This window comes from Malaya genurostris, chromosome 1 (assembly GCF_030247185.1).
Source record: "Malaya genurostris strain Urasoe2022 chromosome 1, Malgen_1.1, whole genome shotgun sequence".
NCBI classification, from domain to species: domain Eukaryota; kingdom Metazoa; phylum Arthropoda; class Insecta; order Diptera; family Culicidae; genus Malaya; species Malaya genurostris.
The window spans coordinates 84347979-84361277 of record NC_080570.1 but is presented as its reverse complement, the minus strand read 5'-3'; the positions used below and the strand labels follow the sequence as shown (position 1 = coordinate 84361277).

The following is a 13299-nucleotide window of genomic DNA, read 5'->3' as shown; positions in this document are numbered from 1 at the left end:
TGTTGTTGCGGTCGGAATCTACTTTTCACGTAGGTTTTAATGGACTGCCATTTTAAAGCTGTTGAATGCACAATCCAGTAAAAATTATTTGATTCATATACTGCCCATACTCGCATATCAGTCTCATATCGATTTTCGCCAATTTTGAGTTAGCTTGAGGAATGGAGTCTTTCCTCAATATACTCTCAGAAATTGCAATGAAAGTTGAGGGTTTGTTCAGTAAAATATAAAAAAATATCAACTGATTTCTGTGTCCCATATGCTAAAGTACTCGCATATCAGTCCCATTCAGTGCAAAATTTCAATAATTTCATTTGTTGCAATATTGGAACAGCAAAGGTGTATTACCGATATTTCATGTAATAATACCAAGATTTAGCATTAGGAAGCAAAGCAAAGTCTTGGCATTACATTACTTTCGTGGAACTTGGTCTTTCTGTTTCAACAGACTTCGCAGCCGATTCTTAGCGTACAGAATCATTGCATGGCTAGTACTATGAATCCTACTGACACTAAGAATCCTTCCAGGTCGGGGCTCGAACATACGACAGCTGGCTTGTAAGACCAGCGTCCTATGCATTGAAGCGCCAACCCGGGACCAGCATTAGGGAGCACAATAAATAAAAAAATTATGAAATAAACTTTTGATCGTCTTTTTCACAACATGCCGATTTCCCATGTGGGACTGATATGCAAGTATGGGCAGTATATAAAATGTAGTGTAGTACTCATATCACATTCAGATACCAGAAAACTGTTATTTTAAATATTGGTTGGAGATTTTCAAAATTTTCATAAAAATCATTAGGATTCTTACCATAAAAACATGAACATTTATTTCAGAAAATCTAGAGAAGTTCTTCTTATCCTGCACTTCTGGGTGGTGTCCCCTCACTTGAAATGACACCGATTGATGGCACAGCAAGTTGGGCTATATTGCTAGTTAATTTTCGTTTCTTTTCACTGGACTACAAGTGAAAATCTCGATGCGTGACAACGTGGAGTCGCAAAAGTAAGGGTGAAAATCTTTTCTCGCGAAATACTCAAATTTTCACCGTGTTCACTCGTTGAGGGTTCCACCGGTTCAATGGCTGTAAAAACCACCAGCTACTGATAACATCGTGGGTGTGGGTTCATGAGGCTTACAAAACGGGCATAGTTGACAGATTAATTTAAATCAAAATCATAATTCATTTTGCTTTGTAGTAAAAAATTGTAACCAAAAAAATTTCCTACGAATGTTCAAACTACTTACACTTGAAGGACTCACTGTTCACCATGTTCAAAATTGAATTTTTCACACCGGGAATACACGTACATTGTTTGATTCTTTCGTCAATTCACGTAAACGAACTGATAACACACTATTCATTTTAGGGGATGTTCGCATAACATTCATTTTCGTCACGTATAATATTCAATTTGACATTTGGAACTATTTTACGTAATTTTTCAAGTGATTGGAATGTGAATTTTTATTTGTATGTCAAGATAATGAGCCCGCTTACTTGTGGTTCTAAAGAATTGGATCAAAAGTCGCACTGTTTCGTAAAAACCATACCTACCAAATATTGAATACAACGGGTATTACGACATTTTGGGTAAATATGCTTCTCGAAAAATTTGAGTTGATATTACTCCCTTTTGTTGACATTTGTAAATGAGTATAAAGTACCAAAGACATTGAAAATCTACAGGGTCCGCCATCTAACATTTATTTTTGAACTAGCGGTTATTTCGACATTGGTAACCTCAATGTCACTTCTGATTTGACAGAAACTTAGTTGTATCCTTCCGCTGAACGAAAATGGTTGTGTATACGCTTGAGGATCGCGTGAAAATAGTGCAGTTTTACTTTCAAAATCATGGTAATGTTGCGGAATGTGTGCAAAAAAATCATCTTCTCGGATGAGGCACATTTTCATCTCGGCGGGTATGTTAATAAGCAAAATTGTCGCATCTGGGGACGGAAAACCCGCACGTCATCATGGAGAAGCCGATCTCAGAGAGTAACGGTTTGGTGCGGATTTTTGTCTGGTGGCATCATTGGGCCTTTTTTCTTAGAAAATGAGGCAGGAGCCGCCGCCACGGTCAATGGCGAGCGGTACCGCGTCATCATTAGCGATTGGTACTTCCCGTTACTTGAAGAGGAAGACTTGGACACCTTTTGGTTCCAACAAGACGGCGCTCCGTGCCACACAGCCAACGCTACGATCGATCATCTGTGCACAGTCTTCGAAGATCGAATTATCAGTCGAAATTCGGATGTCGTTTGGCCGCCTCGGAGCTGTGATTTGCCACCGTTAGACTATTATCTTTGAGCGGCTGTCAAAGATAAGTGTTATGTGGACAATCCAGAGACAATTCAAGCCTTGAAGGATAACATTCGTGCATCCATAGCTGAAATAAAGCTGCAAACAATCGAAAATGTATTAAAAAGCTAGACCGACCGTATGGCGTACTGCAAGGCCAGCCGAGGCAGCCATTTGAATGAAATTATATTCCACAATTACCCGGAAGGATTGTACTTTAATATGAAAAAATAAATTTTGAATTCGGATGAACCGTTCGATTTTTTTGGAAGTTTAAAAAAAAGTTACATTACATTATTCATGCTTCACAGTGTATTTATATGTTTAAAAGTAAACAAGCATTTTAATGTATTTTTCTTACCAACTAGAGCCTGATACGGCTCGATATCTAAAACACTTTTTTTTCCATACTGAATTTTGGTAAAATTTTTACTACTCATTCGGGTCGGGTACGGGTACAGGTAATTTTTAATCGGGTACGGGTCGGGTACGGGTAATTTTTTTTATTTTTTTTCGGGTACGGGTCGGGTACGGGTAATTATTTTTTATTATTGATCGGGTACGGGTCGGGTACGGGTAATTTTTTTAATTTTTAATCGGGTACGGGTCGGGTACGGGTAAATTTTTTTGCTAATCACTCGGGTACGGGTCGGGTTCGGGTATAAGAATTTCTATACCCGACCATCTCTACTTTGTATAACTATTAATAACCTTCCGAAAATATTGAGCGTAAATCGATTTTAACAGTAGAGCAATCCCATACGAAATTTCGATTTTTTTGTTGTAATTTTCTGGTTTGGCTCAAATTTGCATATGCAAATTTTGCATCATAAGTATGGCATTTTTATTCTAACCTTACTTTCGAGAAGGGACTAAGAAAATTCCCTTGAAAATTTTATATAAACGGTGAGTCCGATCGATTTGATTACTTCTGAAATGTTTTTGGTAATTGTAGGGAATATATAAAACAATTTAGTACAATTGAAAAATGTTTTCGTTTCTCTTTTAATTCTAAAAATAACACCTAAGATTCTAATATCTCAAAAAGCGTGTTTTCGATTTTTTTTTATTTGTTCTACCTGATGACCAAAGTAAAATACTGTCAAACTTTTAAAATGGAGAAATAATATTTGAAAAAGTAGTATATTTTCATAAATAATGTAAATTTTTGCGATCGTGAAAGAAAAAGTTTTATGTATTTTTTTAATAAAATTTTATGAAAGAACGCTAAATTTACCATAAAAAAGATTTTAATAAAATTTTGCAATATGCTACCCTTCTCGAGATACAGCGCACAGTGGAAAAAAAGATCAAAAGCGACTTCAATCAACAATTTCATAAAAACCTAGGCAAATATTTCAAAGCTGGTATTTATCATGCAAAAACTACCGTAGAATCGATTGGTGATTGTTATAAGATCGGAAAAAATTACTATCATGCCCGCTTTGCTCCAATTTACGCAAAAAAATGAATTCGACTAATCGGAAGCTACTCCTTACATGTTCATAAGTTCGATAAATGGATTGTTTTTAATCAAAATGACAGCAAATAACTGTATTCAGTTTTACCCCAAATCATCTTCTATGAATTTACAGAAAAAAATTCTACTGATTGGACCAATTATGGTTAAACAAGGCAGTTCTATATTTCTCATATAACCACAAAAAATAATTAACAGGTAGCAGGTAATAGGTAGGTAATTTACAATTTTCCCTCAAATATAATTTTATGTTGAATTTAGATTTACAATCCCGAAGCAGATACTATATTGGTCCATATTACGAAGAAAACTTCAGTGATCCAAGTAATAGAATGACAGTACTAGACCGTTTAACCCTCTTTACCTCAATTTATACCATAAGTTGTATCTCTGGGCAGGGTTGCGAACGGTACTGGAGAATGACACGAAACAGCGGACAGTCAAACCGCACAAATGGTAGCTGTCGCCGAATGAATTTTGCCGTGACTGCAGCGGATAAAAATGTCATAGATCTCACGACATTTTCTCTCGTGGATGTACCCGTATGCTCTCATCGGTAGCTGTTTTACTCTCTTCAATCAGAGAATGGCTTACCACATAGAACAGTTTCTCCTTTCAAATTAATTCTACAGCTTTCGAGAGACATCCACCAACAAGGCTCAACGTTGAAATTCGTTTTATGTCACGCGGTGTATGAAGACACATACAGGGAAGTTTCGATCCGCTGACGGTTTTTCTGCATTCTTTTTTGTTTCTCCGCACTCTCGTTGGAAGGAAGCGGTTCGGTGAGCAAAGCTGAAAAGCAGTGTTAACTAATGCTTTGATTTCCAGCCGGGAATGGTGGCACGAATTTGTAGAGGTTTGGTGCATAATGTATTATATATATATATATATATATATATATATATATATATATATATATATATATATATATATATATATATATATATATATATATATATATATATATATTTATATATATATATATATATATATATATATATATATATATATATATATATATATATATATATATTGCTTACGGATAATAAAACGAAAGTTATGTAACAGATCGGCTGAAAAGTTCGTATCGTTTCTATGAGAGGGCGCCACTAGAATTAAATCCATACCATTTTCAGTTAGTACCAACCTTCAAAAGATACGTGTATAAATTTGACACTACTTTTTGATGAAAAAAAGTGCCGCCGATACCAAAAAATGGCTTGATGAGTGTTATCCAGACTCTGCACCGGGCGAAACAATTCGTAAGTGGTTTGCAAAATTTCGTACTGGTCATATGAGCACCGAAGACGATGAACGCAGTGGACGTCCAAAAGATGCTGTAATCGATGAAAACGTGAAAAAAATCCACAAAATGATTTTCAATGACCGTAAAGTGAAGTTGATCGAGATAGCTGACACCCTAAAGATATCAAAGGAACGTGTTGGACATATTATTCACGAATATTTGGATATGAGAAAGCTTTGTGCAAAATGGGTGGGTCACAATCGATCAAAAACAACAACGAATTGATGATTCTGAGCAGTGTTTGGAGCTGTTATATCGAAATAAAACCGATTTTTTTCGTCGATATATAACAATGGACGAAACATGGCTCCATCACTTAACTCCGGAGTCCAATCGACAGTCAGCTGAGTGGACTGCACGCGATGAACCGAACCCAAAGCGTGGAAAGACTCAACAATCGGCCGGTAAGGTTATGGCGTCTGTATTTTGGGATTCGCATGGTATAATTTTCATCGACTACCTTGAAAAGGGAAAAACCATCAACAGTGACTATTATATAGCGTTATTAGAGCATTTGAAGGACGAAATTTCAAAAAACGGCCTCATTTGAAGAAGAAAAAAGTTTTGTTTCATCAAGACAATGCACCGTGTCACAAGTCGATGGAAACCATGCTGAAATTGAACGAATTGGGCTTCGAATTGCTCCCTCATCCACCGTATTCTCCAGATTTGGCCCCCAGTGACTTTTTCCTGTTCTCAGACCTCAAGAGAATGCTCGCTGGTAAAAATTTAGAAGCAATGAAGCGGTAATCGCTGAAACTGTGGCCTATTTTGAGGCAAAGGACGCTATAATCGCTGTATCGCCTCTGATGGCAATTATGTTGAAAAATAAAAACGAATTTTGGCAAAAAAATGTGTGTTTCTATTAAACGATACGAACTTTTCAGCCGAACTGTTATTGTAGGGGAAAATAGTATGAAACATCCCATCTTAGTAAGAGCCCCCTTTTTCAAATAAACTTCTTTTTTCAAACATTCAAACAAACTTCTTGCAGTAACATTATCTTTCCGCAGGATCTTTTGGCTTTGCAATTTCGCATCATGATCATATCAAGACCATGAATCAATATGTTTCTCAACATTAATTATACTGTGTACTCACACAGTATAATTAATGTTGAGAAACAACGATAAATTTAGAGATTAAACTTTTCTTTTGCTACAGGAAGGTCATATCTAAACCTTTCCCTAATAATTCTGGTTAAGTTATATACGTGGAGGTGTTTAAACAATACTTTATTAGCTGTGGTGAATGTAATAGTGGGTGGAAACTGGTATACTGGATCGATAGGTTTTTTTTTATTTTTAAGCGTTCTTTGGTTTGTTTGGACAATTGAAGCAGATGATATCGGGGAACTAAATTTAGATATAGTGTGAAATGCATACTAGATCTTCGATGATTGGCGCGTGAGTTGTGAAATGTTTGCCTGCTGGAGAGCAAAATATGAATATCTTATTATTATTATTTTATAATAGATTACTAATAAAATCGTTTGGCATGCAACGAGCTGTTTTGTGTGGAAATTTTATTGAGCCTACTTCATTCGCGTGTAAAATAAAATTTGAGTTAAATGTTAATACAATCTGGTACATAATATCACTGATGCTGTTGCAAGAAAGCGAAACATCTTTCAAATATTGTTTCATTGAATCGATTACCTTCAGCCAAAAGCATCAATAGCAAATTGATTTACATCCAGCATCAATAATGGCTTGATACCTTCAAAGCCTTTTTTGGAAATGATTCGTGCGTATTTTGCTCAAAACTACTTCCAAACTTTGTGAAATAATTCAAATCGAAAATAAACGCTGTAAGTTCACAAAAGTTAATCGTTAACAATGGCGAAAACCACCTGTTTTAGTTGAAAACTTCTAAGCCAGAATTAATGGCATTTTAGTTATATATATATATATATATATATATATATATATATATATATATATATATATATATATATATATATATATATATATATATATATATATATATATATATATATATATATATATATATATATATATATATATATATATATATATATATATATATATATATATATATATATATATATATATATATATATATATATATATATATATATATATATATATATATATATATATATATATATATATATATATATATATATATATATATATATATTGTTCCGGTTGTCGAATCGCGTTGAACCGCTGCCCGCTGCGATTTTTTCATGACTACGTTTGTTTCATAAGGATTCTTAGTGTCAGTAGGATCGTAGTACTAACCATGCAATGATTCTGTACACCAAGAATCGGCTGCGAAGTCTGTTGAAACAAAAAGGAAAAATTCCACAAAAGAAATGTAATGCCAAGACTTTTCTTTGCTTCATCAGGCAATATACATAAGTTTTTCTTCGCCGTAGCAATACATTTCGAATATCATATTAGTATGTCGGGATTCATTAGTTAATCTAAATACTGTTTTTATCAAGCGATTTGCAATTATAAATTACATCAAATAAAGAGCATTCATTTTGTACATGATCCTATAACTATTCCAGGTTGCCCGCTGCGATGTCAAGCAATATAGACAGCGTCGCTCCCACTCTAGTGCAGTTCAGAGCAGTCACAACCGATATGACTGTCCAGTTATAGAAATGTCATGACATTTCGAGCTCGCGACATTTTCAAAAAACCGTGAACGAAAATAAATGCAGCAGCTACCTATCCAGAATGTACGTACACTACCGCAGAGCGAACGGTGTGGCTTTAACTGCTGTGAGAGAGTGCGACAAAATGAACTGTTCTCAATGTTGCTGCCGTGTGTTGTGGCTCTCACGACTGCACCTAGCTATCGTGTCATTGCGTGTTGGCTACTGTTAAACGTAGCAGCTGAGCGGATCGTTGGCAGTGGCTGTCTTGTGCTTAGCGACAGTTAAAAAAAATGTCAAATTTTCGCACCCCTGTCTCTGGGTGAATTTTATTTCGTATTTCGATAGAAGGCTGATTACGGTTGATTAAAATCGATCGATGTTACGAAGAAAGACCTAAAGGTAAAATTCAATGATTCAATGACTGCACGAATCATGTTATACCGTTTGCCCCTTTTTTACCTTTCTCGTATAGAAAGGCTGTGCAATCGCTATGAAAACCGATTTTACAACCGCGGCCTGGATGGTCGAGTGTCATATACCATTCGACTCAGTTCGTCGAGATCACAAAATGTCTGTCTGTGTGTATGTGTGTATATATGTGTGTATGTGACAAATAATGTCACTCAATTTTCTCAGAGATGACTGAACCGATTTACACAAACTTGTATTCAAATGAAAGCTCTTAAGGTCCCATACAAAATTCCTCAGTTTCATTTCGATCCGATTTCCGGTTCCGGAATTACAAGGTGACATGCACCAAAAAAATAGTCTCAGAGATGGCTGAAACAATTTTCACCAACTTAGCTTCAAATGAAAGGTCTTATGGTCTCATACAATTTTCTGGAATTTAATTTGCACCCAACTTCCGGCTCCGGAATTACAAGAAAATATATGCAAATTTGTTATAAAATGCGTAATCAATTTTCTCGTAAATTTCTTAACCGAATTTCACAAATTAAGAAGCGAAAGAAAAGTCTTAAAATTATTTAAAAAGTCCCCGAGAAGTTCATCCAGATCCGACTTCCGGTTCCGATATTACAGTGCGATTAGTGAAAATTTTCAATTTCATGAGTATTTTTTCACAAGCGATGGCGAAACGGGGTGCACATTTTTATAACACGGACTGCTAAATTCATCTAGTTGACAGATCTTGTTAATTAGTGGATATATAAAACTACTTTGGAACTACTAGTTTCCGCTTTCCGCTTCCGAAAGCACCAATAATATTGAAGAAAATCTCCAAAAACGGAACTCACTTCGATTTATCAGTAAAGGTTAAGCTGATTTTCATGAATCATGATTCTAATTAAGACTATTTTTATCTTTAAATATATTGTGTAATTTCATCAAGATCCGCCTTCCGGTTCCGAAATCAAAACGTTCAAATTGTCATTCAAAATGACGATGCGGAACTAGTACGCGACGGTACCTGCAGCTTTGCTCCGTTCGCAGCGTTCTTGTTCAATTTCGTATAGCGTGCAGCGTTGTCACATTTAAATCTATACTTTTCAGGTGAAAAATATGTAAATCTTTTATTTATTTAATTTATACCTACTTGTTAGTGTTATTACAAGATCATGATAACGATGCTTTTCTATAAAGGTACAGTTATTGCCTTTCTCATATAGAAAGTTTATGTAATCACTAGAAATATACTAGTGAAAATTGGCTCAGAGGGCTAAGTGTTCTATATCATTCGACACAGTTCATCGAGCTGAGCAATGTATGTGTCTGTGCGTGTATGTGTGTGAGTATGTGTCAAATAATGTCACTCATAAAATAAAAAAATCTCGTAGTTCCATAGGTTACTATTGCATTTCACACCGTCATTTGGAGCGACGATGTAAAAAGAGTAAAATTCTTCTAGATTTCGCATAAAACTGATTCAATTTGTAGGCTATAGGTTACTTACTAAACGAACCGATTTGGGCTATACTGTTTCCAAGTTCCCGGTACCAGAAACAGTTGTCAAAAAGTTCAATACGAGACTCACTCAATTTTCTCAGAGATGATTTGATCGATTTCCTCAAACAGGCTCAAATAAAAGTTCCTATAGTCTCATAAGTTGCTGTTAATTGTGTGTTTTAATCATTTAGTGCGACGATGCAAAAAAAAGAAAAATTCTTTTTAACTTGACATAACAAATTGAAAAGGTTATGTTAGTTCATACCCAAAGAAAGTTTCTATTTATTTCAAGATAGAAAAAAAATTTTTTCACAGAATCTTCTAGTGATATTTTTGAAAATATAAGTAATATGAGAAAGGCAGCATTACACCACTAGGTGGATTAAAAAGTGTTTTTTTTAATTGAGCCTTTTGGTAAATATTGATCTACAATCCGGAAGAAGATCCAATACGAACTATTAATGTTGGTCCATATTACGTAAAACACTTCAGTGATCCAAATACACATAGGGGGAATGACAGTACTACCCCGTTTATCCCGCATTACCTATATTTTTACATGTGTTACCCTCTTTCCTAATATTTTACGAAAATAAGAACCATAGCTACCATATTTGTGCTGCCGATCAAAGAGACAGCATAGCAATTTTGTTTTATTCTAACTATTTTCACATTCTAACCATTTTCCAAATGTGGAGTGAAATTTTAAGACTCAGTTAAAGGATAAATTGAGATAAAACGGCACAACAAGATTCGTGCGGCCATCGAATCTATTTGTAATCTTATTTTTAGGCCTTTCTTCGTAATATCAATCGATTTTCATCAACCGCAATCAGCCTGCTTTCGGTATGCGGAAGAAAGTTTAACCAGATATACGTCTTCTGATATGAATTGGGGTAAAACAGGTTAAACAGGCTAGTACTGTCATTCCCATTGTGTTCAATTGGATCAGAAATGTTTTGTACGTAATATAAACCAATAATGATAGATCGTATTGGATCTGCTGTTTGATTGTAGATCTTGTCTCAACTGAATATTATAACTAGAAAAGACTGGGGTAAAATGGTACAACGAAATTGCTGCTGTCATTAAAACTATATGCAATCGATTTGTGAGACTGTTTTAATCAGTAGCACTTCATTGCCTCTTCTGAAAGTACTTCGGTTTCATGTTATATAGGTAAGCTTGAATACGATACAGTATAAAAATGGAACTTAGGGTAAAATGAACATGATAGCGTTGCGTGCGGTCCTTCTAAATACGTGGAATCGATTTTATTGACCATTTTACACCAAGAAAGTGCTTTGTGGTAAGGTGTATCATGCCTCCAAAAAATCGTAGCGTTTTTGTTTCATTTTTCTCCACTGTGCATCGGTTAAAAAAAAATTCGGGCAATTTTTATTTTGTCGTGAATACGACTTACTTTACTATAGGGTGCCTTTTCAAAATTTACCCTCTGAGAGAGTGATAAGTTTTTGATCGTGAATATCTATTGTTGTATCTAATGAATCAACATAATTCTTGCGACCTGCCATCGGAAATATGATCACAATTTTGTGATAAAATTTTCAGATTTGTGACATAGTCTCAAATAATTCAAAATTAAACTTTTCTGAAATGTTTGGTATAAACGAGTATCAAAGAGGATAATTCATAAGGCGCGTTTGCCTTTCTCGTATTTTGAAAGCTCATAGCTCAGTGATCTGTGAAAGGATTTATATAATCTAACTACCAATAGAATCGAAATTGTTCAATTTAAATGTGTATAGCAAAAGCATTGAAGTATTTCAATAGTACACTATTGAAAAACCTGTCTTATTTGATCCATGTCAACACCAGCCAATCAGAACGCGTTCTAAGGAAGAGAACAAAATATCTGCTGCTGTACAACAAATCGTCCGGGAAAAATGTTCCGAAAAGTGGTGAATATCGCAGTGAGTTCCTCAATTTGGCCCTTGTGAATGCTAGAAACGAATCCCTACAACATATTGATAGTTTCTTTCAATAAATTATGCAAATCTGAAATGAAATAATCGGCATTAAAATTCTGTATGCGGCTATTTTTATAGCCGTTAGGACCGCCCATTAGTGAAAAAGCTACAAACGAAATCACATAAAAGGAAATCTCTTAACAAAAATTCAATCAGTTTGGATTCTATCGCCACTGCGAGCAGATGTGTTTTGTGTCGTCTGCACAGCTAGTTTCGCTTTCGACAAGAGCGATTACGTCACAGCTGCCTGTCATTAGCATTGGTGAAAAAACAACGGTGGAGAGCATTGCACAACACACAACACACAAAGAACTATTAGGATTTGTTGTTCGCAAATCGTATGGAAATATTCTCAGTTTACTGCAAATCAAGAACAGTTTGCTTAGATTTGTGCACTTTTCGCTGAGTGAAATTCACAGTAATCGAGATCAAGTGAAGCCTTTTTTCGCGAAAAATGTTCCAGAGTTTAATGTCGTAGAGAATTACGCAATTTGACTCTTCTGAATGCTGGAAACGAATCCCTACAGCATATTGATAGTTTCTTTCAATAAATTATGCAAATCCGAAATGAAATAATCAACATTAAAATTCTGAATGCGGATATTTTTATAGCCGTTAGGACCGCCCATTAGTGTAAAAGCTACAAACGAAATCACATAAAAGGAAATCTCTTAACAAAAATTCAATCAGTTTGGATTCTATCGCCACTGCGAGCAGATGTGTTTTGTGTCGTCTGCACAGCTAGTTTCGTTTTCGACAAGAGCGATTACGTCACAGCTGCCAGTCATTAGCATTGGGAAAAAAAAACAACGGTGGAGAGCATTGCACAATATCAGCCGTTCTAATGGCTCTAAAAGTTTTCTAAAGAACTATTAGGATTTGTTGTTCGCAAATCGAAAGGAAATATCCTCAGTTTAGTTTGGTTAGATTTGTGCACTTTTTGCTGTGTCAAATTCACAGTAATCGAGATCAAGTGAAGCCTTCTTTGTTTTTGCGAAAGATGTTCCAGAGTTTAATGTCGTAGAGAATTACGCAATTTGACCTTTCTGAATGCTAGAAACGAGTCCCTTCAGCATATTGATAGTTTGTTTCAATAAATTATGCAAATCCGAAATGAAATAATCGACATTAAAATTCTGAATGCGGCTATTTTTATAGCCATTAGGACCGCCCATTAGTGAAAAAGCTACAAACGAAATCAGGTAGAAACAAGCCTCTCAACAAAAAGTGAAGCCTTCTTTGTTTTTGCGAAAAATGTGCAAAAGGGAATGCTTGCATAATTCATACAATTGATCAACTAATTGATATTCGGAAGTGTTAAGGAACATGTCAGTTGTTTTCGTATTCACGACATCCAGTTATGTCTCTGACATTACTCACCCGCCTTTTTGTATTGGTTTTCGGACGATTATTCGAAGTTATTATAAAACAGCTTTTAACCCTGAAAGAATTTTGTCGTGAATACGACTTACTTTACTATGAGGCGCCTTATCAAAATTTACCCTCTGAGAGAGTGATAAGTTTTTGATCGTGAATATCTCCTGTTATATCTAATGAATCAACATAATTCTTGCTACATGCCATCGGAAATATGATCACAATTTTATGATAAAACTTTCAGTTGTGTGACATATTCTCAAGTAGTTCAAAATTAAACTTTTCTGAAA

The 13299-nt window shown here is 35.1% G+C and overlaps 1 protein-coding gene across 3 annotated transcripts in view; it reads left to right on the top strand.

The window, feature by feature from the left end:
- Nucleotides 1-13299, top strand: part of LOC131440649 (SCY1-like protein 2) — a 375664-nt gene that overhangs the window by 126987 nt on the left and 235378 nt on the right. The gene's annotated exons all lie outside the window — the stretch shown is intronic.